Raw genomic sequence first — 27603 nt, forward strand, 5'->3', positions numbered from 1 at the left:
AGGTGTTACCAATAGTGTTAAAAAATGTGTTTGTTATATTTTTATATATTCCCCAAAAGGATAAATTTGCAGTAAAACGGTGGGAAAAAATTTAGGTTCTCAAACTTTCAATTAGCTTTATTTTTAATCTTTCTTCACTTTTACTTTTTTTTTTCATAATCTAAAGTACTTCACTAGCTTGTTTCCATCTAAATATGTGAATTAAATTGCTGAACAAATCCAATCCAATCCAATCCAATGAGTCAAAGAGAACAAAATTGTAACTTCCTGATAAACTGGCGCCAAATATCAACAGTAAAAATTTAATTTATTGTGGTAGGAGTAGCTGCGTGAATCTTTTCCTTAGTTAATAAATTACTTTTGCCTCAGAAGATAATGCCGACATGCAATGAACACGTGGTGGCATTTGAAGGCATGAGACGTAAAGCACAGACGCACTTGACAGTTCTGGAGGTAATTAATAATATAGTAACACTAAAACTGAATTGGTTTGGACATTAAAGAATGGCCAAAACAACATTTCCAATTTGTTGGGTAAAAGCGTATCCATCATAGTTTTGCGCATCTTTCTCATCGAATAAAAAGTTTATCATAGTAAGTTATGCGTGTACAATTTGTATGTGCACTTTCAAAATGTGAATGAAAATATGGAAACAGCTATTGTTGAGTGGATGTTAAAGTTTCTTTTTGGAAACATAGCTATCAATCAGCTTTTTTTTTTTTTTTTTTTAAGATTCCTATAATGCATTTTTACATTCTTTAGCATACCTCTTATGCATAATCCGAATACATCTGGGAAGTTTCAACTCAATATATTTCAAGGATTATTTATTTTACCATGCTGCAAATGCCAAAACACTGTTTTCATGTGTAAATGCAAATGAGCTGCTGTAACCCTTGTGTGTTTTCCAGAAAAGTGCAGAGCATTTTCAACTCATGCCTCAGTCACTCTGTAGTGGGACCAAAATGTAGGACAGTCACAAAATTTAAAGCTTTGTGTGTCCCTATACATCAATTATTACTGGTGTGACCAAATCTAAGTGCTACAGTGAGATCATGTGAATTCATACAAATTAGTCAATGAATGATTTTTTATTTTTTGCTTTGAGATATTGTTGAAAGTACCAGATTAGAAAAAATGGAACACACACACACACACACACACACGCACACACACACACACACACATATATATATATATATATATATATATATATATATATATATATATATATATATATATATATATATATATATATATATATATATAAATGTGTGTGTGTGTGTGTGTGTGTGTGTGTATGTTATATACAGGGCTTTACATTAACAACCGCCAACCCGAGTAGATTTCAGCTTTGGCGGGTTAGACAGACAATCCCACTAGCCACTTTGGCTGGTTGAAATAAAATTTTTAAATTGTAGTTTTAAAAGCCGGGATTCGACAATATAAGGATGACCCAATATGCGTGAAAATGTGATCTTAAAATCGAGATGTAAAATAATTGTCATCACGCGAGCAGAAGAAAGCAAGTGAATACCGAATGAGAGGATGATGATCACTCGTGCTAACAGCTGATCTGAGTTCTTAAAACGCGTGCGCGCGACTGCTTAACGCGTACACGCTCCCAAATCGTGAAGCAACTGTGTCTGGAACAGGTTGGAAACGCAACTGTCATCGGTTCACTTTCAAATAAACTAGACAAAAAGTGATGAACATGCACTCACAGTCCTGATGCTTTTAAGAGCTCAAAATTTATCTTTTTGTAAGCAGCACCGGTTGCTTTCACTTTGAACAGATTATTAAATTGCCTAAAGTTAACCGTGTGCATGTGATCATCCTTTCATTATCACACACGGTATGTTTCACCTGCTTTCATTTGCTTACGGTTTTCTTTGCTTTCATTTTTGTTAAAATGGTTTAATGACCTTTTTTACAATATTGCTTTAATGGGAGATGAATTTTCCATTCATGTGCAGTTACTGGTGATCCGAGAGATCTTTAGCCACGACAGATTACCAAGCTTATTTTTGATACATGACAATAATTATTTTATTGCTTATCGTTATTTTTAAAGAAATGTTTTGTTAAATAAAAAGTATAGTATACAGCAATATTTTGCTTGTTTTGACACATTAAAAATATATGGCTAAGAAATAATTATTGTTTCGTGTGGTTATAGAGATAAATTAGGTAAATCGTTGTTTTTGAGCTCTAAAAAAAGTCATGTGAAATAAAAACTTATAGCAATATAACATTATGAAACCATGACTCCTTTGCTCATGCTCATTGAGCAAGCTCATACTCGACACACAAAAAGTGAAATGAATGAAGATGCATGTGGACATACCACAAAATTTAAATCAAGTAAGCATTTAAATTTAAATCAAGCAGCATGTCAACGTCAAATTTATGCATATAAAATATATTTTCGCAACAATAATAATTAATAATAATAATAATTTAATTGTTTAAAATTTTTTAACAAAACATCATTAAAGGTTATATATATATATATATATATATATATATATATATATATATATATATATATATATATATATATATATATATAAATGGTAGTGTGTGTATGTGTAATATATACATTATATACACATACATACTGTATATACACACTTCACAGACACACACACACACTTATAGTTATTTTTATTCACCTAATGGTAACGAGAGGGTAAGAGAGCTGATTTATCATTCTGATTTATTATTTTATTTATTTATATTTGTATGTAATTATTATTATAATACTATATATTATAATACTATATATGTACTAAAAGTCCTTTTGCTTAACAATGCATATACCCTAGTGCAGGGGTGTCCACACTCGGTCCTGGAGGGCCTGTGTCCTGGAGAGTTTAGCTCCAACCCTAATCAAACACACCTGAACCAGCTAATCAAGCTCTTACTATATACTAGAAACTTCCAGGCAGGTGTGGTGAAGCAAGTTGGAGCTTAACTCCGGCCCTCTAGGACTAATCTGGTTAGCACTGTCGCCTCACAGCAAGAAGGTCGCTGGTTTGAGTCCCGGCTAGGTCAGTTGACATTTCTGTGTGGAGTTTGCGTGGGTTTCCTCCAGGTGCTCCAGTTTACCCCACAGTCCAAAGACACGTGCTAAAGCGGAATTGATTAAAGCAGGGGTGTCCAAACTCGGTCCTGGAGGGCCAGTGTCCTGCAAAGTTTAGTTCCAAGCCCAATCAGAAACACCTAGGCTAGCTAATCAAGCTCCTACTAGGCTTTCTAGAAACGTCTTGCAGGTGTGTTGAGGCAAGTTGGAGCAAAATTCTTCAGGACACCGGCCCTCCAGGACAGAGTTTGGACACCGCTGGATTAAAGTAAATTGACAGTAGTGTACGAGTGTTTTAGCTGGAAGGGCTTCCGCTGTGTGAAACATATGCTGGATAAGTTGGTGGTTCATTCCGCTGTGGCAACCCCTGATTAATGAATGGACTAATGCGAAAGAAAATGAATGAATGAAATTAAATATTTGCCTTGTAAACCATGCATTTCGTTGAATACTATCTGGTAAATGTTGCATGCTTTCTTTTTGCATTCTTGTTTTACCCCAACCAAGTCTGCATCCTCTCAGTTTCCATTTGCTCCCAGACACTGCAAGGCTGGCACAGATTCAAAGACGCACAAAGAACCGTGTACATTAGTCTCCGACAAGCATGAATGGCTTAAATAAACAGCAAAGTGTTGCGAGCGTGTCCTCTGATCTCTGACATGTCTCATTCGTTTGCTCTGGGAGCCCAATGACAGCTTGATTTGGCTTTAGATTGCCGTGATCCATTTGTCAGGCCTTTTCTACAAGACTGTCAGACCAATCGACTGGCACGTTGATCGATTGTCCTCTGCATGTCGGTGCCTGCATTCAACACAAATGCAGAAAAAGAGACAAAAATGGCAGCAGTGAGCTCGGAGATGCCTGCTGGAAATACAGACGAATGAAGAATAGATATTTGTGTGAGGCTCCAGAGTGAAAGCGAAGGCAGAGCCAGATATTTGCAGTGATACGAGGTGAGCGGGAGCAGCTGTGTTCGCTATGCGTACATACATGGAATGCAACACTGCGTCCCAAAGCATACGTTCGTTTTAAAACAAATCACCTACAGAAACAGATGAGTTGTGCAAATACACACCCACCTGCCCACTTACACGCACACACATTATGAAATGGGTAAGCTGCGCTCCTGGGTGGGCCGTGTATTGTAGGAGACGGGTCCCAGTGCATGAAAAGTGAGACTCTGTCAAGGAACAAAAGTGTGTGTGGTGATCGCTGAGCCTGGCCGGTCCTAAGGATATATGGTGAAACAGATTTCTCCAGGGAAGAGGTGTGTGTGTGTGTGTGTGTGTGTGTGTGTGTGTGCGCGAGTCTGAGCACATGGCGAAAAGGAGGCCCAGCAGCGAGTGTATCAGAATGAGGGTGGACTCTCTACGCCTCTCGCCCAGCCAAAGATACAGCACACGTTCCACTCAATCCCGTCATGACCTCAGCCGGCGTTGGGAAACAAACAGCCGTGCTCCGCGCTATTCCTGACGGAAAATCCAGAGCTCCGGGCATGTAGCGCATGACTCAGCTCCCCGCCTCGTATGCGATGGTCAACCTGGAGTGCTCCGGTCGTGATGACATCACTGCGGAGGTCAGTTCCCACCCCGCCATGGGCTGCGGCGTTAATCAGAGTCAGATTGAGCAGGGAGGGGAGAGGACAAACACTCTACCATTTCAGCTGTACATGCTATGACAGAACCATTTCCATGGAGAAATATCCCCAAACTCGAGCCCAGGTCAACAATTCCCAGACAATTAATGGGTACTGGTGCAATTAATATTCTGGGAATTTTCTTCAAACTGTAGCTAGTTTAGATTCATTGTGAACAGACTGAGTTCGGTATATGGGTCAAAGACGAAAAGGGGGGTTATGCCAAAAAATTTCCAGGCATATTTGGAACAAGGAACACTTTAGGTACTGAAACTCGCTATAAACTACTGGATTTTTACCTGCATATTATTAAGATACTGGCTGTTTATTAGTTCTTATGTGACCAGATGACTTTTACCAATCAATTCTATTAAGCAAAGGGTAAATGAAGTGACTTACAATCAGGAAAACATTCATTCATTCATTTTATTTTCGTCTTAGTCCCTTTATTAATCTGGGGTCGCCACAGCGGAATGAACCACCAACTTACTTTTTACGCAGCGGATGCCCTTCCAGCTGCAACCCATCACTGGGAAACATCCATACACTCTTATTCACAAGCATACATTTTGGACTGTACCGCATGTCTTTGGACTTTGGGGAAACCGGAGCACCCAGACGAAGCCTTATAAAAAGGAGGCGTGGCACCCAACCCCACTCCTAACCCCAACCGTCATTGGGTGATGAGCAAATCATACTAAATTGTACGAATAAGATTGTACAAATTCATATGAATTAGCCACTAAATCAAAAAGTTATGAATTGCCATGACATTGCGTTGTGTCAACACAAGGAGAACATGCAAACTCCACACAGAAATTCCAACTAACCCAGCCGAGGCTCGAACCAGCGACCTTCTTGCTGTGAGGCGAACGTACTACCCACTGCGCCACCATGCAGCTCAATCAGGAAAACTATTCATTTTATTTCACAAGTTGTATTATGAAAAAGATACAAATATTTTTAACGTTTAATGTAAATAACAGGTAAAGTAAATAATAAAAAATTAAAACACTAATGACTACCGGTTACCCAGATGAGGCACAGAAGCAGCATTGTTCTCACAACACTCACAGCCACCTAAAAAACTCAAAATCAATAAAGTGACCAAATCACCACACAACCCCAACCACCTTTTTTCCCCCGCCATCCATACAGTGCAGGGAACCCATTTGCAACTGATGGTATAAAGCAAATCTAAAGTAGAGCCTACAAAAGAAAGAAAGGATTAACAAAGGTAAATACAAATAATGCAAGCTCCATTCAAACTCATAGCATAATAAACAACCCAAATTCGCATGCAAAAAAAACGTCAGTAACAAAAATATTAATGTAGATCTAAGGTAAACGGCAATCGTGCATCCCTCTAAGATCCATAAGTTTCCATTCTGACACTCAGGCAACAATCAGTAGGCAATGATCCAGTAATAGCACTCTTTAAATGAGTTTGCAAAGAAGATCTGGCAATATTAATCCTGTTTACTTATCAGCTACGCATCACGTGAAGTGTCAGCTCGGCCTTGATGTGCCGCGACCGGAATGCAAAACCCAGAAGCCAAAAAGCCAAACGAACTTTGTGACACTTATATAGCGCTGAGCAGTCTGGTACTTGTTGTTAATTTACGCTGTAACCAAGAAATAAAGTGTCTGCACGTAAACAACAATACTTACTCACCTGGCGCTAAGCCTGCTGGGACTTGTAGTGCCCATCTGATTGCAATCATAAAATAAATATTCTGCATGATCTTATTCTGCAAAAGTCCATATTTTATACAGTCATTGGTTTTCTCTGGGTGCTCCGGTTTTCCCCATAGTCCAAAGACATAGGTGAATATGCTATAGGTGAATTGAATTAACTAAATTGGCCGTAGTGTATCAGTGTGTGAATGTGTATGGGTCTTTGCCTGCACTGGGTTGTGGCTAAAAGGGCATCCGCTGCGTTAAACATATGCCGGAAAAGTTGACTGTTCATTCCGCTGTGGCGACCACTGATAAATCCCAAAGAAAAATGAATGAATTATAAATACAATTATTTGAAATACCAAAACTACTTACATATTATATGCTTTCTATGTATTGATAAACTTTTGTAAATTGTATTTAATACCAACACTAAAATGGGCCTTTAGTCTTTTACCCAAATACATAAGTAATAGTTTGCAAAACTACAATACAGTTTTTTTTTTCCATACAGGTCACTTCCCTGCTAAAAAATCCAGCTTAATCCAGCCTAGGCTGGTTGGCTGGTTTAAGCTGGTAGACCAGCCTGGTTTTAGAGGGGTTTTTGCCATTTCCAGGCTGGTTTCCAGCCATTTTCAGCCTGGTCTTAGCTAGTCAAGCTGGAATGACCAGCTAAATCCAGTTAAAACCAGCTTGACCAGCCTGGTTTAAGCTGAACATTGGCTGGTTTTGGCTGGACTCCCAGCCTGGCTAGGCTGGTCAAGGTGGTTTTAGCTGATCATCTCCCAGCCTGACCAGCTAAGACCAGGCTGGAAATGGCTGGAAACTAGCCAGGAAATGACCAAAACCCCTCAAAAACCAGGCTTAGGCTGGTTTAAGCTGGATTTAGCAACAGTGTTGGCATATTTTAAAACCACATAATTGTTCGACAAACATTTGCATTTATTTGTAGAAACTGCCATAAAGGCAGGCGCTACAGTACAAGAGGCCCAACAAAAAAAGAGGGAAAGTTGCATAACATCAGTTATTTTTGCAAAAGCTTTTTATTTATATATCGTTTTTTACCAGGTTTCTGTCATCAGGATGTTTCTCTACATTTATATTGATCAAAGCAGCAGATATAATGATGAAATGATTGAGAAAAGCATAATGACCGATACGCAGCACATGCTGACTAGTGATTTTTCTTCATTAAACCAATGCGGTCATCGCATGCCTTTCCCCCATAGAGGATTAGCAGTCGATTGACTTAAAGAAAAAAGCAATGTTGTTGCTACTTTGATGTAGGCCAGAGGTGTGAGGACCACAGAAGCAGCCGAGATCACTTGAGTAACACCAAACCCATCGTCGTCATTAAAGTTTCTCCCGACGGAGCTGCTCTCAAACTGATTCATCGCAGTTACTCGCCATTAGGAATAAACTCAGCACTCATAACTAATAACAAATGCCAAAACATCTCACCTCGTTGACAGTAATGGTCTATGTGAGATTTAGGTGAGCTGCAAAATGAATCACTGAATTCTAGCTGATGAATCACTGCTCTGGAAGTTTGACGGGGGCTTTTAGGAGACACTGAAGAGACCGTATGGGTGTCCGTTCAAACAAAGCTCAGTTACAACAAAATTCCAGTCTGATCGTGGGATAAAAACACAAGATGGGAATCTGATTCTGTTAATTCCGTTGTAAGAAAATCTATTTAAATAGCCTTCAGCTGCTTTTTGGATTGTTAATTCCAGCTTATTTAGTAGCCGAGTAAACAAGGTACATTCGTCCCCACAGGTGATGGCAGTGCGGTCGCCACTTAACCTTCACTCTCTAATGTTGTTCACTGGCCCATGAAGTTTCATCAACTTTATGAGAGGGAAAGGCCTTAAAAGCTTATTTATGAATGGCGAGTGTTTACCCTGTTCTTCTAAATGGATCTCTGAGGGCAACAGGAGAGCGAGGGAAAAGAGAGAGAGGTGAGCTGGGTTATAATAATGAAAAAAACACATTTGTACAGTAAAAATTGTATCATCAGTTTCCCATATATTGTGATCTATTGTTGTTTTCCAATTCAATCTCACGGCAATTGGTAACTTTTTGATTTAGCGGCTAATTCGTATGATTTAATTCGTACAAATTAGTACGATTTGCTCATCACTCAATGACAGTTGGGGTTAGGGGTGGGGTTGGGTGCCACGCCTCCTTTTTAAAATGCATGCATGCAATTCGTACGAATTGGCCACTAAACTGACAAAATGTAAAATACGTCTCCTCTGAGATCAGGCTGTTGTTTTCATGTATTTGTACCATTTGATTGACCTTGATCATCTCTGCTTTTGTTAACTTTTGGTGTTGAAAATGTAACTCTGGAGTTTAATATAGTGACTAATTGACTGTGTAAATAGTTCGGAACAATATATTGCATAAGAAACAATGTTTAAAACTAAATTGTTTAAAAATACCTTTTTAAATGTACAAAAAAAGTTCTTTATCATAATAAAAAGTTATTTTAACAACTGTGAACAGTTTTTAGCAGTTTCAGTTATTTTATTTAGACTATAATAACTAATTTGGGCATTATGGTGGCACAGTGGGTAGCGCTGTCACCTCACAGCAAGGAGGTCACTGGTTTGACTTCCAGGTAGGTCAGTTGGCATTGCTGTGTGGAGTTTGCATGTTCTCCCTGTGTTCGCATGGGTTTCCTCCAGGTGCTCCGGTTTCCCCGAAAAGTCTAAAGACATGTGCTATTGGTGAATTGGGTAAGCTAAATTGTCCGTAGTGTATGAGTGTATGTCCTGGTCCTCCAGGTTGGGAGTTCAGCGTTGGGCTAACGAACCACCACATAAAAATCAGATGTTACAAAACACCAACATGGTACGACTAAATGTCAACTTCAATATAAACGGCCTTGGGAGTAAGATAATAACCCATTTTGATGTGCCAATTTGGTTTCTGCATCAAATTAAATTAAATAATAAATAAGCATAGTAAGTGCAAGTGGCTCTATTGTTTCAAGGAACTTGTGAAAATGAAATGTAATTGCATCATTCAGTGTAGCAAATATATTTATGGAAAAATTAAACATACCAATTCTGATCTGTACTTATTAAAACCCACATGAAACAAAATACTACACAAATTTATAGTAAATACTATAGTGTTTTTGAACCATTATATAATAAAGATAAATATACCGTATATGTATTTACCTTATTAAAGTCCCCAAGAACTTGAAACTGCGATTGTTATTATTATTATTTTTTTTCGTATTAAAACGCAGTTCCTAAAGAAACGGAATATTAAATGAGAACACAGTGGGCGTGCCTTGTTTTTTCTACAGCGGGTTGAATGGATGTAGTAAAGTAGGCATTTTATTCAGAAAGATTGGTAAAGGGGTTTTAGAGGAGTTATTACCACCTAACAAACACCTGCTCACCATTTCTGTTTGTTGTCAAAACTGACAGTTGAACCAGCGTGGTTTAGTATGTATGCCCAATGCTTCAAAATCATGTAATCTGATAACTGAACTGAAAACAAACAGGAAGTGCATTTTCTGATTTATATTAAAGATCACAAGGGCAAACATTTTTTTTTTCTTATGACCTGCAGATAAATTGTTCACCACAAAACTATCAACGTGAGCTAACAAAACCTTATGGTTAGTTTTGATTTCTTGGGAACTTTAATGAATGCTTGTATTAAGTATAGTGAACTGATAAATTGTAATAAATAGCATATTATACTTATGGTTTTTATGACAGTAAACTGTGGTGCATTATAGTATAATATACCCTATAGTTGTTCAAAAATTATAGGTTTTAATATTCCTTAGGAATCAACTATTATTGCATTGCATTTATTTGTTTATATTACTATAGTTTTAGCATTTCCATGGTAACTATAGAACCACCACAATAGATTAATTCAAGTACTTTACTACTATATGGGACAAAAACACTATAATATTAATTATGTTCCTTTTGTATTTTCTTGTTTGTAGGAATATATAGTAAGTAAAGTGTATTTATAAAGCACGTTTAACTTCAGTTTGGCTCTGGCCAAAGTGCTGAACAAAACTAAAACACACATTCTAAAACAGTAAAATAACAATAAAAGTAAGGCAATAGAATAAAAATGTGTCTTAAGTCTGGACTTGAAAATAGAGAGAGAAGAAGCACTCGTAATGTCCGGTGGCAGCTGGTTGCATCTCCTTTCAGTTTAAGTTGTGACCGAGGAATTTGTCGTAAAACTTTATTTGTCGTCCAAAGGGGACAGAGGAGTTGAATGTAAGTTAGTAAAAGTTAGTAGAAAAAAGATAAATAAGCAAAATCTTGAACTTATATGCAGGGCTAGGTCGTGGGGGCAGCAGTCTTAGGAGAAAACTCCAGACTTCCTTCTCCCCAGACACTTCGTCCAGCTCCTCCAGGGGGAATCCCAAGGCGTTCCCAGGCCAGCCGAGAGACATAGTTCCTCCAGCGTGTCCTTGGTTTTCTTCGAGGCCTCGTCCCGGTGGGACATGCATGAAACACCTCCCAAAGTAAACGTTCAGGAGGCATACGAAACAGATGCCCGAGCCACCTCAGCTGACTTTTCTCGATGTGGAGGAGCATGTCGTACTCCGAACTCCTCCCGGGTGACAGAGCTTCTTACCTTATCTATAAAGGTGCGCCCTGCCACCCTGCAAAGGAAGCTCATTTTGTCCACTTATATCTGAGATCTTGTCCTTTCGGTCATGACCATATGTGAGAGTAGGAACGTAGATTGACCAGTAAATCGAGAGCTTGGCCTTTTCGACCTAGCTCCTTCTTTAACCCAATGGACCAGTACATTGACCAAATTACCGCTGCACCGCCTGTCAATCTCACGTTCCATCCTTCCCTCACTCGTGAACAAAACCCCAACATACTTGAACTCCTCCACCTGGGGTAAGGACTTTCCTCCAACCTGGAGATGGCAACCACCTTTTTTCCAGGAGAGCACCATGGCCTCAGACTAGGAGGTGCTCGTTCTCATTCTCATCCCAGTCATGTCACACTCCCCAGCAAACCACGATGAAGCCAACATAACAGCATCGTCTGCAAATAATAGAAATGAAATCCTGTGGTCCCCGAACGGACCCTTTCCAGCCCAAGCCTGCACTTTGTATTTTGTCCATAAAAATTATGAACAGAATTGGTGACAAAGGGCAACCCTGCCGGAGTCCAACATGCACTGGAAACAAGTTTGACTTATTGCCGGCAATGCGAACCAAACTCCTACTCTGTTCATACAGGGGCGAGAAAGCTCTTAAAAGAGCGCCTCCGACCCCATACTCCCAGAGCATCCTCCACAGAATGCCACAAATGACAAAGTTTCATGTCTTCTGCAAATCCACAAAATACATGTGGACAGGTTGGGCATACTCCCATAAACCCTCGAGCATCCTGGTAAGAGTATAAAGCTGGTCCAGTGGACGAAGCCTGGACGAAAACCACTTTGTTCCTCCTGGATCCTAGGTTCAACCATCTTGAACTCAATTCTAAAATTAACACAAAGCCAATGTAGGGATGCTAAAACTGGCCAAATATGAGCATGTTTTTTGATGCCTGTTAAAAGTCTAGCTGCCGCATTTTGAACCAACTTTAAACGTGCAAATAAGGACCAATATACAAGGAATTACAATAGTCTAACATAAAAAATAAAGTGATCATAATCAATTTAATCATGTTCTAAATGTTCAAAAACATGTTGACAAATGGGTAAAACATTTAGTGAATTGAAGAAAATGATAGAGATTTTAAATCACAATTGCATAATGTCTTAAATTACTGTATGCAAGCTTATTTTTGCATTGGTCTTAAATATTTGCTCGGCTAATAATGGATCATATGCAGCATTTAAAAACAGCATAATCTTGCAGAGTAGAAAGATTGTTTGATTTCAATGAGATGGTTGTAGTTTTGCGTCATGTTTTGGATGGGAACATCCCTTTCTCTCCATCCTGCCAGATTCATGACTGGGATTTCAATGTTTGCAGAGAATCAAGAGTGACACGGAATAAAAAGATGAAGAAAGAGCGAGCTTAATTTGTGAAGGTGTTTTAGAAATAGTAAAGATGGCTTTCAATTGATTCCTCAGAGCAGTCCTTCTCCTCCCTGTGCTTTGAAACATGAATTGATGTAAATTCCAGGCGTTTTCTTGCTCCAGCTCTGATGCTCCGTCTCACCGGCATGCTGGAATCTCGTAGGGGTGTGTGAATCTTGCAGTAATGGCATTCCTGCCCGGCTACATTAGCGCTATTTCCCAGGCATCAATCAGAAGGCTGTACTGCAGTGTTATGAGGTGGAGCAATGGACTGGGAGGATGCTCAGCAGACTGATAGCTACTGATATTAGCAGTAGCAGTATGACAACTCCTTAGCCTCTTCAACTTGAGCAATCAAAAGGCCCTGAAGTGTCAAGATTAGAGAGCTGGAGATCATATACTGCTGAAAGTAACATTTTCACACAACTGCAATTTAACACCATGTCCTAACAACACGCAACACATCAAACTTCCAGTGACAAGAAATATGGTTATCTGCACCAAACATGATGCAACATGCCAAAAACATTTCAATACCAGCAACTGCACTCCCAGCCAAATGTTGAAGGCCTTTACTCTAATTAATACATATTAAACCGCTTTAACATAATTAAGTGTGGTTTATTCATAAACTAATTTCGAGAGGATCACATGCTTATAATCAACACGGCTGGCTTTTTATTAGCTCCGTAATCAGCCCTAATAGATGATTACGGAAGCATTATAAATAACCTGAGTTTGTCACTCCAGTTATCTTCGTCTTGAAGCTCCCCCTTTCCACCCCTACATCCTCCCAGTGGCTAGCACTGTTGCCTCACAGCAAGAACACCGCCGGTCCAACCTTTTGGGCCGGTCGGTGTTTCTGTGCGGAGTTTAAATGTTCTCCCCGTGTTCGCGTGGTTTTTTCCCGGGTTACCCGGTTTCCTCCCACCATCCAAAACATAAACCATAGCCAATCGACTAAAACAAATTATCACCCAATACTACCTTAGTTCACACTTCTCACGGTGACAAGCAGGGGAGTTTTCGAGACCTACCTGACCTCGAACTCCCCTCTCGCCCTTCTAACGGGAGGGAGCCCCGGGCTCAAGGATATTACGAGCTCAGGGCTCTCTCCCGGGACAGCATGCCAAATACGCTTTATTGATTATCAGCTAAGTGTGAACTCTTGAATAGGCCACTGAGTGACTGGTGTAGTTGGATTGCACCTAGTCAAAGTTCTGACTCTCATTTTCAAACTGTCTGCTAGATATTTTAATTTCAAGATCTGAAATGATCTGAGGTAGTATGGCCATAAATGCCACGTAAAATGGTATTTAAACTTACATCGGTAGACGTTAACTCTGAATAAAGCACATAATCTGTACCTGAGGTGAAAATGCGATCTACGGCAATTCCTAACTTTTTCATTCAGTGGATAATTCATTTGAATTTGTATAATCTTGTTCATACAATTTAGTATGCTTATCTCCCAATGTCAAGGCTTGGTACCACACCTCCTTTTAAAAATCGCACAAATATGTCAGAAAAATAAAGAAAAACTGCCACTAAACTGACAAAACGTTAAAAAAAATTATGTTTTCTCATGAGATCAGGCTAAAGGTGTTCACTGTTTTAGAAGTACATGCTTTTATTCTGCGCAACATACAGTTTCTAAAATAAAAATTTTGCACATCGTTATCGCAGATTGTTAGGACAAAACTTCTTTGTAACATGAAAACGATTGTGTGTTTTAAAACTGCTTTCATTGTGTATCGCTTCGCAGGGTGTAGTTAGGATACAAGTAGAAAGTGCACTAAGCAAAATATAAAAAGTGCTGGACTTTGTAAAGTATTGGACTAGTGCCGCCGTCACTAGAGTTTGAGCGTGCGAAATTCTGTTGTACAGCATTGCAAAAAGGCACGAGATTACACAATATGATGAGACATTTAAAAGTGAGCGATTGATCCATATTATCATGTTTTGATCTTCGATTGGTCTCACACAGTCACGTGATGCAATTTCGGAGGTCAGAATTCACCGATTTTGAACTTTGCAATGGAGTGAACTGCGAAACTTGTCGCATGAGCTTGTGTTTTTAGTCTGACACATTTGCTTGTGTATGAATGGAAGTCTGTTGAGCGAAATGTGCAGTGCGACCGCAGCTTAAATCTCGAAACACACATACAGCCAATCAACAGTACAGGGGTGTGGCTAGTAACAGTAGCTGAGATTTTTAAAAAGTGTGAGTTTCAGGGGGATTATGGCCGTGTTCATTTTTGGGCTTTCAAGTTTAAAAAAATTGGTTAAGCACAGCTCACACTGATATATCCCTGAGGGAGCTGGAAGTTTTATCACATTCAGTGATCCAATTGTTTCTTGCCTTGACACTCGTAAGAGATTTCAAACTGCAGGAAAGAATCTGGAAATGTCTGACACAGGCAGAATCTCAATAGAGGGGATAATTAATTAAAACTGCCATTAATTGACTGTCAGTGAACATGTCAGACCAACAATATAAGACCACAGATTTTAGGCTAGGATTATAGGGATCTTTTAGGTTTTGACTATAGCCGACTGGATCGATGCAAGGGTCCATCTTGCATTGTGTCTTTGCTGGAATCGGTCTTGACCTCTTGGCTCAGCATTGACCACAGCAATCATCTGTTCTGGATCAGGGCTGGACACAAGGTTATGTAAACCTTGAGATAAAGAGAAACATGAGTGTAGATGCCAAATTCTGTCAAATAACAGTATTTTTAGGGTAGTGTACAGTTCAGTTTTTGTTGTCAGGTACACATAGACAGACTGACACATGCATGACTTAATTTCACTAAATTATGTTTCTAGTTTAGTCAGAGATTATAATAGTATAATTTCCAAAAACTAAAACTGGTTTCCATTTGCAGGCTCCCAAGTACACTTGTGTGAATGAATTGCTATTATTTACAAACAGGGTTAAGTGAATGCCTATAGGTTTTTATCTCTGTTTGAGATATGATTGGGTAAAAACATATGGTTGACTAAACATCCCACTACCTTGCAATCATGGAACTTTATTGACAAATTATTTCTGTAACAATTATCATTGGCCAATGATTAATTTTGGAATTTTGGATGGAAACCCAGTATCTGACTGTTTTGTATTTGGGTTGTTCATTTATTTTCTTTTTGGCTTAGTCCCTTTATTAATCTGGGGTCTGGACTGTGGGGGAAACCGGAGCACCCAGAGGAAACCCACACGAACGCAGGAAGAACATGCAAACTCCAAACAGAAACGCCAACTGACCCAGCCGAGGCTCGAACCAGCGACCTTCTTGCTGTGGTGTGACAGCACTACCTACTGCGCCACTGAGTTGCCCCTAGTGTTTGGGTTACTTTCTAGTTATGTATGTTGATTGCCACCAAAATTGGTCTTGATTTAAAACCTGGTTAGAACTGCTACGAAACAAAAACCAAACCCCCTTCTACAATGCTAAATTGATTTAGGGAACTGTATCCTAACTAGCACTTTGTTATTGAGATTCACTTACAAATATCAATTATGCCAGAAAAGATATACTTTTGCAGCTTGTTACATAACAAAATATTTCAAATGATAAGGGATTTCTTCACATTCCAATACGACTGATTAATATTCCGTTGCATACCAGTCTTCAGGAATATATTAATAGCATGCAATCAATATTGGCAATGTTTACCTTGAGGAATCTCTCAATACCGACAGACCGATCACATCACTGGACACCCAGTTAGTCATGAGAAGCCCCTCCTAAAGTCCTGTCTGTGTGTAAGATATGACATCATCACACATGCGTTATCTGATTGTGACATCATAATTCTATCAGCTGTTGCACTCCCACGAGAGATTGCAGGAGCACTTGTTTTGAGACGTTTTAGAGGCTTCTTTTACTGACACTGGCACTGTACACACTCAGGCATGCAGTACAAACAACCACACACACACACATACAGAGTGAGAGACTGGCGTAAATGGTATAAACCAAAACAAACGGGTGTGTTCTTTGTGTATATCTGTTTCAGAACTTTGAGGGAAGGTCTGAGATACTGAACAATAACATAAAACGTTTACCACCATGAAAGTACTAGCAAATCTTTTACACTAAACCTTTGATGAGCTAAACTAATGTATAAAAGTTTTATAAGTGTTAGTTTGATCCTTTAAATATTTTTTATTTGACTAATGAACAACCTTAAATATTACAAACCGCCCCAGCCCAATGGTGGATATAGAAGGCATGAAGATTTCACATCCCTTAAAACAGGGGTGTCAAACTCAGTTCCCGGAGGTTCCTTGCAGAGTTTAGTTCCATCCTTGCTTTAACACATTTACCTTTAGGTTTCAAACAAACGTATAGGAGTCAGTTAGTTTGATCTGGTGTGGTAAGTTGGGGTTAAACTAAACTGTGCAGAACTGTGGGCCACCAGGAAATGATGTTGACACATGTGCCTTTAAACTCATAACTTCAACCAAAAAAGGCATTTAGTTTGAAGTTAAGCTGCAGTCACACTACACTTTTCGCTCTATGACCTTTCATTCATACTTGCATGAATGCGACAGACCGGAAATGCAAGCTCAGAGTTCAAACTTGGTGAACTCTGACCTGCGAAATCACATCACGTGACTGCGTTAGACCAATCGAAGATCAATACTTAACTTCTTTGTACAGAAATTTTAAATATAGTCCATCGCTTGCTTTTTTTAATGTGTAATTATCTTGTTTACTCCTGCCTGTTTTCGCAGTGCTTGAACTCTAGTGTGACCGTGGCATTAGTCAGGGCTTTAAGTAAAGTTTTACAAACTAATTTCGAGAGGATCACGCACTATGATTGACCACAGCTGGTCCCATGTTAACAATTAGTGATAAACCAATCAGACGAATGCAAGTCTACATAAATAGCATGCTTTTCTCACCTTCCTTACTTTTTGAGGAATTCCCACCATCCACCCCATCTCCTCTTTTTCTTCCTATAGCAAGGGAAGCTCTTAAGATCTACTTGACCTTGAACCCCCTTCTAAGCTAAATGACTAGGCGAGAGCCCTGACCTCAAGGGTCTCCAAGGTACTCTCCCAGGACAGCATGCCAAATTAGCATCAAGCGTTAGCTAAGTGTGAACTCTAGAAACACATTTCACTCAAAGGTTCTTTGGGGAACCAAAAAGATTTTTTTCAATATTGCTGTTTTTGTGGCATTTTGTAAGCTGAAGCTTGGTATTCACTGTGATTTTTATTCTCATGTCACTCTGAAAGATCTCAGTTGTTATGTCAGACTGAACAACAACCATAAAAGCACTCAAGAATACTCATCTGGATATGCCACATTGTCCAGTGCTCATCGTCCAGCAAATATATCCTTCTGATTGGTCAAGGGGTCAGCTTCAGCAACAGATTGGATCCTCCAATCACATGTACCTTCACAATCGACATCTTCCGAAACAATTTTGACAAGTCGAAAATTATTGGGAGCTCATGAGCCTCTCTAATTGGTTCTGCTTATTTTAAAATGAATCTGCTTATTCATTTACCTTCGGCTTAGTCCCTACAGCGGAATAAACCACCAACTATTCCGGCATATTTTTTATGCAGCAGATGCCCGTCCAGCTGCAACCCAGTACTGGGAAACACCAAATCACACTTACACACACACACACTCGTATACTATGACAAACTTAGTTTATTCAATTCACCTTTAGCCAGGGGTAGACTGGGACAGTATTTTCTCCAGGACAGTTATTTAATATTAGACAACTTGAGTGAACGGGGGTGGTGAGGGGTTGGGGGGTCGATCTGTAACTGAAATGCGGGGGTGGGGTGGTGCTGCGATCAGTAACTGAAAAGATGTAGGGGGGCAAACAGAAAACCGAAATCTGCCAACTGATCCAGCCAGGACTCAAACCAGCGACCTTCTTGCTGTAAGGCCACAGTGCTAACCACTGTGTCACTGTGTCGTCTCCAAATTTAAAGTGAAAAGTCAAATAGTTTGTTGAACTTAAAATGTGGAATTAGATTTTTCCATTTGTTGTCATTTGCTGTTTATTGTATTTTCATAGCTTGTTGGAGGAGTTGAGGTTATTACCATTTACATACAGTAGGGCTGTGGATTAGAACGAATTAGATGATATATTTCGATATTTATATATGTTTTTGGTAGAGGAAAAAAGTACAATATTGTGTATATATGATGGATCATAAGATACATTGCTGAAATTGTTTTACCGTCACAGATTATTTGTTCAACTATTTGTTGAACCACTGAAAAAAAAAATTGCTTTCCATTTTCCAATTTATTTTACAGATTGCTGCAGGGATGAGGTTATTGCCCCGCCTGTCATCACAAAAGAGGTAAAGGGGGTTATTTTGATTAAACATTTCGAGGGCACATTCATTTAGAAAAAAGTGAATGATGCACACAAGACACAGTTATCATTCATAGTAAACGCTGTAAACGATATCCCATAATGTAAGAAGAGTTGTCAAATTTAGTTTCATGGTGACTTGGGGAGCGTAAGAACCGCATCAAAACATCTTGGAAATTCAAGCTGTTGTTAGCTTGTCTTTTTCAGCAGGGACAGCTCTTGAAAATGAATTACAAACCCTGCGCAAGGCAAACTAATCCATGACCAATTAGATCAAGCATCCACCTAGTGTTGGAGGGACACTCAAGGAATGGTTATGTAAACCCAAACATTTAAACCCCGCCACAGCGCATTGCTCATCCGGTTGTGCACTATGCTCCAGAGGGCAACTACCTTACTACTTAGTCACCGCTAAAGAGTATGAGCAATGCCTTTCCTCCTTTACAGGCCGGAGTGTTTAGTGCAGATCAAAGAGACGTAATCAAATTTATGCTAGTCTGCATCTTTCCGTCTTGTTCTTTAAACTCATGTGCTGCCATATGCTTTAAAATAAATGACAACATCCATCAAAAGATTGCTGTTATATAAGCTATTTGCTTTTTGGGTGGTTTATGCAACAAGTAAGAAGCATAATCATAAACACTACAGCTGTCAATCACACGTTTTGCTGAAATGAATCCTTAATTTGTGCAACATGCTTTTTATTTGTTTCATTAGCTTCAGAAAACACCGTGCATTTAGCAACCTTAATATTAAATGACTACTGACTCTAAAACGGTTGTTTAAATGGCAACTTAAGGATGAATTGTGCATTCTGGGAGCCTTTGATATGGGCTGGAAACTATTTTTTACTGGAAATTTTATGTTGCTTTTAGAGAGCCATTTCTCTTGTAATCTTAGATTAGAATCAGACAGTGTTTACACTAGACACGCAAAACTTGCTGCGCACTTTGAAGGGTGAAGATCTTCTCATCACTCAGAAGGTAAAGCTCTCAAAAATACCCTGGTTGACCATTTAAAAGCACAACGATGTATCGGCGCCACAAAACGAAAACCTGTTTACCCTTTGGATGAACTCGTTGACATGATATTGATATCCAAAAAAGCTGTAAGCAGCCTAAATAGGCAGCTACCTCTTAAGGAAACATTAGCTGCCACTGAACCTCATGATTTGGTATGATGAACGATTCTTTAAAATGTTGCTTCTGTGGGCGCCTTACTAGGGTTTTTTTTTTAACCTTAATTTTGTTCTTATCGTGACTTATTATTATAAGCTCCTATGGAAACACTGAAGGGGCTTCAAGCAAGTGGTTTACAGAACTTTTAAAGGTGCAGATGTTATGTATGAAACAGCAGTGAAATCTGTTTGGATCCGAGTCTTTCGTAATGTCAGTTTTGGGAGATGGTGTAAGGCAGGGAGTTGGTCATATGTCAAGAAAATCTACTGCTGATGTAAATTTCATACAAACGAATTAAATTCAAGTCATTTGTTTGGCCCGATGATCATTTTTCTTAAAATGTTTACATGTCTTATATGTCATGGTTGTAAAAAAAATGTATGAAAATTACCTACAGTATGATCCAATTTTTTGTGTTATACGAAAGGAGACATGACATTAATCTCCTAAAAAGTTTAGATTTTAAACTTTGAGTTAAAACTTCTAGTTAAACTACTTTAGTTATAATTTAAACTTCTAGTTGGACGAGAATCTAGTTATTAAAGAGTTTTTTTTTGCATGTAAGAATATACAGCCTGATCTCACGAGGAAACGTAACTATTTTACGTTTTGTCAGTTTAGTGGCTAATTCGTACGATTTTAAAAAGGAGGCGTGGCACCCAACCCCACCCTAAAGCCTGGTTTATACTTCTGCGTCAAGAGATCGGCTTGACCCACGACGCATGCAACACGCGTAGCTGTGCATTTATACTGCACGCTGTTTCTGTTGTTCTGCAATAACACTTCCGAAACGCTAGTTGGCAGTGAGGTGTAAATGTTCCTCTGTGTTGAGTTTCTTCACAGGTGTTTTGTTTTTTCTGAACGCTTCCTTAATGTACAAGTGGCTCAAACTCGCTCATTTTTCAAGAGTTCACACTTAGCTGATGATCCATCAAAGCTTGTTTGGCATGCTGTCCCGGGAGAGAGCCCCGAGCTCAAGGGATCCTCGAGCCCGGGGCTTCCCCCCGTTCGCAGAGCTAGAGGGGAGCCTGAGCTCGGTGGATCTCAGAACTCCCCTGCAGCGATAGCTAAGGGAACACTTGAGAAGGGGGGCTAAAAGAGTGCTTGATTCTTAAGCATGATGTATATCTTTAGACAGTGGGAGGAAACCGGAGAACCCGGGGGAAAACCCACGTGAACACGGGGAGAACATACAAACTTCTCACAGAAACGCCCACCGGCTAGGCGAAACTAGGCCGGTAGTGTTTTTGCTGTGGGGCTCTCAGTGCTAACCACTGGGCCACCGTGCCGCCCGATCAATGGTAAAGGAGAAGAATTGGGGAGGAAGGGGGGTTTCATCCAAACGAAGATAAAGTGGACTGAAAACTGTGGTTCTTTATAGTACTTTAGGGCTCATATGATTGTAAGATAATGATTAGCTAATAAATCATAAGCACGTGATCCTCTTGAAATTAGTTTATAAACAAACTTCACTTAAGGCAGGAACTAGTGGACATTCAACAAACTTTACCCATGAGGTAAACAAGCAACAAAACTTTCCATCCGGAGCTCCTTCACGGGATTCCACACTTGTAAACAATCGCTCCATAGGGCTCACGCGGCTCTCGGCCCTGCCCAGAGTTGTCAGTGCTACCAAGCCGACCAATCACAGAGCTTGGGCTACGTGACGTTGCAAAGTGTAGTTACATTTTTTGAGAGGTGCACTCACAAACCCGGATGTATTTTTTTTGTACTTCACTGTAGGCTTTGCTAAGCTAACTCTTTAAAAGCCAATGTCTATCTTTGCATTGAACTTTGAGCGTCTTGCATTTAGAGATGTTGTTTATGTTCACACAGCTACATTACACATAAATTTTAAAACATGATATTGTAGTGGACCACCCCTTTAAATGTAAAAATGTAAACCTGAATTTTCCCACATTAATTCCATTACTAAAAATCTGCTATAAAAATTTTATATTTGGTAGAATAGTCATTTGTTTGGGTCCACTTGCATAAGACACATCAAATTCTACATTTGTAAGGAACGTTTTACAAATTTGCAACATAGCTGACAAAAAAAATTCAAATTAAACAGTTTAAATAATAATTAAAGTGTGATGCCTCGTTGATATCACTGACTTTCTGAATTAGTGACATGTTTTTTCGGCTTGTGCAAGAACGATGACTCAAAGTAAGGTATGGCTCAAACACAAAGCAATAAAAGTTAATTAAGTACTCAAACACCCTGTTAATAATGTCGAGCAATTGTCTGATGTTGTTGCGATTTCTTTAGGTTCAAATATAATTACAGGAAAATGATGTGTGGACTTGGTGAACACCCAAAACTTTCAGCAGCTTGTCACCAGAATAGCTCTGTATTATAAACATGTATGTAAACACACCGAATGACGGAATGATTTCCGATGAAATCCCTTCAATCTCAGAAAGCTGAGTAAGAAAGAGATCCCACGTAAGCTCATGCTGTATAGAAGCAGATTAGTCCTGTTCACTGTACAGCTTTGTTTACGGACAGTCTCATTCCTAAATTCACAAATTAATGCTCTTCGTTCAAGGCTGCACTCAACATGCCGCAGCCAAAACCGTTAAAAGCCAGCGGTACATTACCAGCTCTAAGCCTTATCTTTTTACACATGCTCGCATAATGCCTGAGATCAAGACGGGTCCTCTACAATGTGCCATTAATTTCATCATTCAGGCCTTCTTATCAAAATATTTTGTTCCAGCTTCCATCAAAATACTTCAGTAACCTTGGAATCTGTCAAAACATTGGGGTATTTTGGAGTTTACCTGACGGCCAATGATTCCATCTGAAATTGCTGCCTGAAATATTCTCCCCATCAGAGATTAAAGGCCTGTGTGCTTTAAACAAAGGTGTATTTGAGTGAGTAGAGCCGTGACATTACTGAAAGCGTGAGCCTTCCACTTGGCATAGCGGAGCTAAAATGGGCTGGGAGGAAACATGACTGAGCAATGTTTAACCTGTGACCTGTCTATCTGTCTGCGTCTTTCCCTCCCTCCCCCTCTCTCTCTCTCTCTCTCTCTCTCTCAGCATGTACATATCAGCATGAGACAGATATGTAAACAAATAACTACAGTGTTGCAGTCACTGTTGCTAATATTAGTAGTGTAGTCTGAGAATAAAGTTTTTATCTACTACAAAATTTACACAATATTGTGATAATAAATTTTACTGTTGCAGCGAGTTGGATGACATTTTCATACAAGTTTTTATCAAATTTATACAAAGCAAATGGGGGAAAAATACACAATAGTTACTATTGGGTGTTGGAGAAAGTTACTTTTTTGATAGTAATATTACAGTTACTTTTAAGCAAAGTAACTTTTGCATTACTGTTTTTATCTGGGCTTGCTTAATTGTAAGTATATTAAACTTCTATTTTTACAGATTTTATTGGGGCAGGGTAGCTGGGGCAGCAGTCTCAGCAAGTAACACCAGAATTTCCTCTACAGAGACACTTCCTCCAGCTCATCCGTGGAATCCCGAAGCATCCCCATGCAAACAAAAAGAATACATAGTCCCACCAGTGTGTTTTGGGTCATCTGTTGGGGCTTTTTTGCAGGAGAACAATCATGGGACATCCTGAGGTAGGCATTCAGGAGGCATCTGAAACAGATGCCCAAGACACCTCAACCGTCTTCTCTGAATGTGGAGGAGTTAGGGCTCTACTTTAAGCTCCTCCCAGGTAACAATGCTCTTCACTCTATCTGAGGGTGCGCCCTTGCCACCAAGCGAAGGAAATTCGACAACTTGTATTTCCGATCTTGTCTTTTCCGAGATGACCCAAATCTCATGACCATAGGTTGAGAGCAAGACCATAGATTGACAGGTAAATCAAGAGCTTTTCCTTTTAGCGCAGCTGCTTTACCACAACAGAGTGATACATTCACTGCTTTCCTACACCGATCCATCTGTCCTCTCACGTTTTATCCTTTCTTCTCTCATCAACAAAACTCCAGGATACTTGAAGTCCTCCACCCAAGTCAGAGACTCTCCTCCAGTCTATTTTGCATGTATTTTTTTTTTACTAATATGACACAAAGCCATGTATGCCACAGCCATATCAGTCTGCAGCTCAAGACTTGTTGTCCACTGAAGCTAACCAAGGTTGAGCCTGGTCAGTTCCTGGATGGGAGACCACATAGGAAAACTAGGCTGTAGTTAAAAGTAGAATGAGGCCAGTATGGGTACTTACCCTGCGGCATGAGTCATAATGCCCCATAGTGGCGAGGACACAATACTTTGCGAAAGCACCCTTAAACCAAGATCTAGACTCTGTGTAGTCAATTTTTTTAACCTATTCCATTTTATGTGAAGACTTGGGATGTGATCTTTGTGGCCAAATTTCTTCTGTTGACCCTTACCTATCTTGCCCTCATTATCATCCCCATGTGATGAGAGTCTGAAAGCTCAATATAGTGGCAGGGACACTACACTTTAAGAAGCACCCTTAATCCAAGATCTGCACTCTGTTTGGTCATTACAAATCCTATTGTACTTTTAGTAAAGAGTAGGGATGTGACCCTAGAGTCCTGGCCAGATTTCCTTGGTTGGCCCTTACCTATCACACCCTCATTATCATGTCCATTATCAAGTCCTAATACCCCAGTTTAGTGGCAGGGACACTTTATTTTAAGAAGCACCCTTAGACCAAGATTTGGACTCATTAAAAGATTTGGTGTGGTCATTAAAAGTCCAAATGCACTTTTCGTTAATCTAGAAATGTGACCATGGAGTCCTTGCCAAATTTCCTCTGTTGGCCCTTAGTTATTATGCCCTCATAATCATACCCATACATTGGTTTTATCACTGTCTTTCCTCTCCATGTCTTCAAGTATTACCAAACGTTTGAAAGCATAACAGTGCATTTTCCAAATTGGAGCTCTTGCTCCAACCTATTTGAACAGCTTTACTTTCTCAGATAATCTGGCCAATCCCTCTTATTTTACAACCGCTTTCCTCAAAGACCACATATCACAGTCCATTTGGGTCCCAGTGGATGAAGTTAAATCCCACCGTATATTGTTTCTCATTTATTATCCTGTTTTACTGTGAAATATGTAGGGGTCATTAACAGAGAACAGGTTTCTGCTTTGAAAAACAAAAGATGCAAGAAGTGGAATGATGAAAAATATGCTTTTTTAAGTACCTCTTTTAACTATTGTATGAGGTTGTGGTTGCATAATGCCATTTAATGCATGCTGCAAAACAATTAGTGTGTGTTTATATAGCAAAACAATAAGAAAGTGCAATGGATTAAAATCGTTTATTAAAACAATTCTACAGTGAAACATTTTTACTAGAAGCGTTTCAATTAGAGTTTTGGTCTGGACACAGTGTGGGGACAGCCCTTTTTGGGTTAATGAATGATCTGCAAGTTGCAGCAAATGCTGTGGCTTGTAGCATTTTAGTTTTGCTAGATCACAGTGCCACATTTATTACTATTTGTCACACTAGGCTACTGGACATATTACAAAAGTAGATTGGTTTTTCAGTGTAGCCCTAAAATGGTTTGAATCATATTTTTCAGAACACACTCAATTTGTTTATTCTGGTCCAAACTGATGTGTTCCAGGGGCTCCACTAAAGGGGGGCGGGTGGGGAGTTTAGGGGTTATGGGGGAGTTAGGATGATACTAATGGCGTACTCACACTGTGTACAGTTGCCTTGAACCCGAAGCAGATTGCCCCCTTCCCGTCTCCCCCGACGGCCCACATCCACATTGCATTCGAGCCTGAGCACGCTTACTTCATTGATAATGCGCTGTTCAGTTTAAGAAGCGCTTTCGCTCTGCACAGTAGAGATTTCTTTATATTGTTTTAGTTGTTTTGTGTGCAGTGAGAAGCAGTCAAATATTTAGCCAAACAGATCCGCCACCTTTGACGCTCATAAACAATCATAAACTCCTCATGCTGCAGGAATTATAAGGTTTACTGAAGGTGCAGCTGTCATACAGTGAGGGGTTTGCGTCTTTAATAATATACGACAGTTTACGTTCATTGAACAGTAAGAACACCTCTTCCAACCAGGCCAGGGCCGTGCAACTGAACTGTGCTTGAGCCCGATTCACAGCACTTACACTTCTCAAACGATCCAGAAAATGGGCCTGGGCATGGTTCTGATAGCATAGTGGAAGTGTGCCCTAAGGGGTACAACCCCCCATCCCCCGCTCTTCACTTTTGTCTGCAACACCCACAAAATATTGTCATAGGGCTCGTACAGGCACCCCTGTCTGGTGCAAACTAACTGTTCAATTGTAGGCAGGGTGTGCCTCAGGTGTCGGTATTGGCGCCTACTCTTTTAGTATCTATATATTGCCTCGGGTAGATTAGTCAACAGTAGGGTATATGATACTCTGATTAATATTAGTACTCAACCTGTGTTTGTTCAGCACTCTCAACCTCATCTGCTTATCTGTAACAAAGTAAAAAGACTGCTTTGTAAAAAAGTAAGAAAAAACAACAGTTGCTCGAATTCTTGATTGGAGTTTTGGATTCCATTATGAGACCTTGATCTCTTAAACACTAGAGTTGAACAAAGTGACTTACTTATAGTAATAATTTAATTCATTAATTTTCCGTTGACTTGGTCCCTTTATTCATCAGGGGTCGCCACAGCGGAATAAACTGGCTAATATTCCAGCATACTTTTTACACAGCCGATGTCTTTCCAGCTGCAACCTAGTACTGGGAAACACCCATACACTCTCACATTCATACACTATGGCCAATTTAGTTCATCCAATTCCCCTATGGCACAGGTCTTTGGAAAATGGGGGAAACCAGTGCACCCAGAGGAAACCCACGTCAGCACGGGGAGAACATGCAAACTCCACATAGAAATGTTGAAAACTGGCCCAGCCGGTACTCGAACTAGCAATCTTCTTCTTGTGAGGTGACTGTCCTCACTATTGAGCCACCGTGCCACCCTAGTATTAATCTGAAATTGTATATAACAGTACATCAGAAAAAGTGCCTAATGTCCAATTTTTGCACCATCCAAACTATACAATGTTGAAGGTTATCGAAGCAGAGATCAAGATCCCATAACATAATTTCATAGTGTAAATGAATGCAAAACACACATGAATCACAAAATGCAATTCCACGAGGTTCTACTTTCACATGTTTTCAAAAGCTACTGACCAAAGTGTAAAATTTCCAGAGCCGATAGAACAGAACCTAATATGTTGAAACAGGTTACCTTGCATTTAATTGTATAAAACATGCATGCAGTATTTCACTCAACACTGGTCCTGTAGTTCTGGGATGTTTGAGCAGCTGGTCTCTCTTAACTGAGAGAGATTTTCTCACAGGGTCTTTCTCAGGAGGAAACACCTCTGCCGCGTTTAAGATGACCACACAACTAGCACAAACCAAATTCTTCGGTCACACCACCCATCCGAGCACTGAAACCCCCCCTGTTCTTGAACAAATGCCAGTGTTAGCATTAGTTTAGCGTTGTGTGGACCTGTTTGTTTGGACCGTGTAGCCAGCAAAGCTTCTTCTGTCACAGAGCCGTCAGTGTCTGCCCTTCTGCTCAACCTGCAGAGATTCCTCACAGATGGAATAATCACAGGTGAGCTCGCAGCCTGAC

The 27603-nt window shown here is 39.7% G+C and overlaps 1 long non-coding RNA gene across 1 annotated transcript in view; it reads left to right on the forward strand.

Annotated features, from left to right (window-relative positions):
• The first annotated feature begins 8181 nt into the window (after window positions 1–8181).
• The window catches only part of LOC141377672 (uncharacterized), a 33901-nt gene continuing 14479 nt past the window's right edge, over window positions 8182–27603 (forward strand). The window contains exons 1-2 of the long non-coding RNA XR_012390177.1: window positions 8182–8363; window positions 18747–18793. This is a non-coding gene — a long non-coding RNA (uncharacterized lncRNA). The remainder of the gene's footprint in view (window positions 8364–18746; window positions 18794–27603) is intronic.

This window comes from Danio rerio, chromosome 14, assembly GCF_049306965.1.
Source record: "Danio rerio strain Tuebingen ecotype United States chromosome 14, GRCz12tu, whole genome shotgun sequence".
Taxonomy (NCBI): domain Eukaryota; kingdom Metazoa; phylum Chordata; class Actinopteri; order Cypriniformes; family Danionidae; genus Danio; species Danio rerio.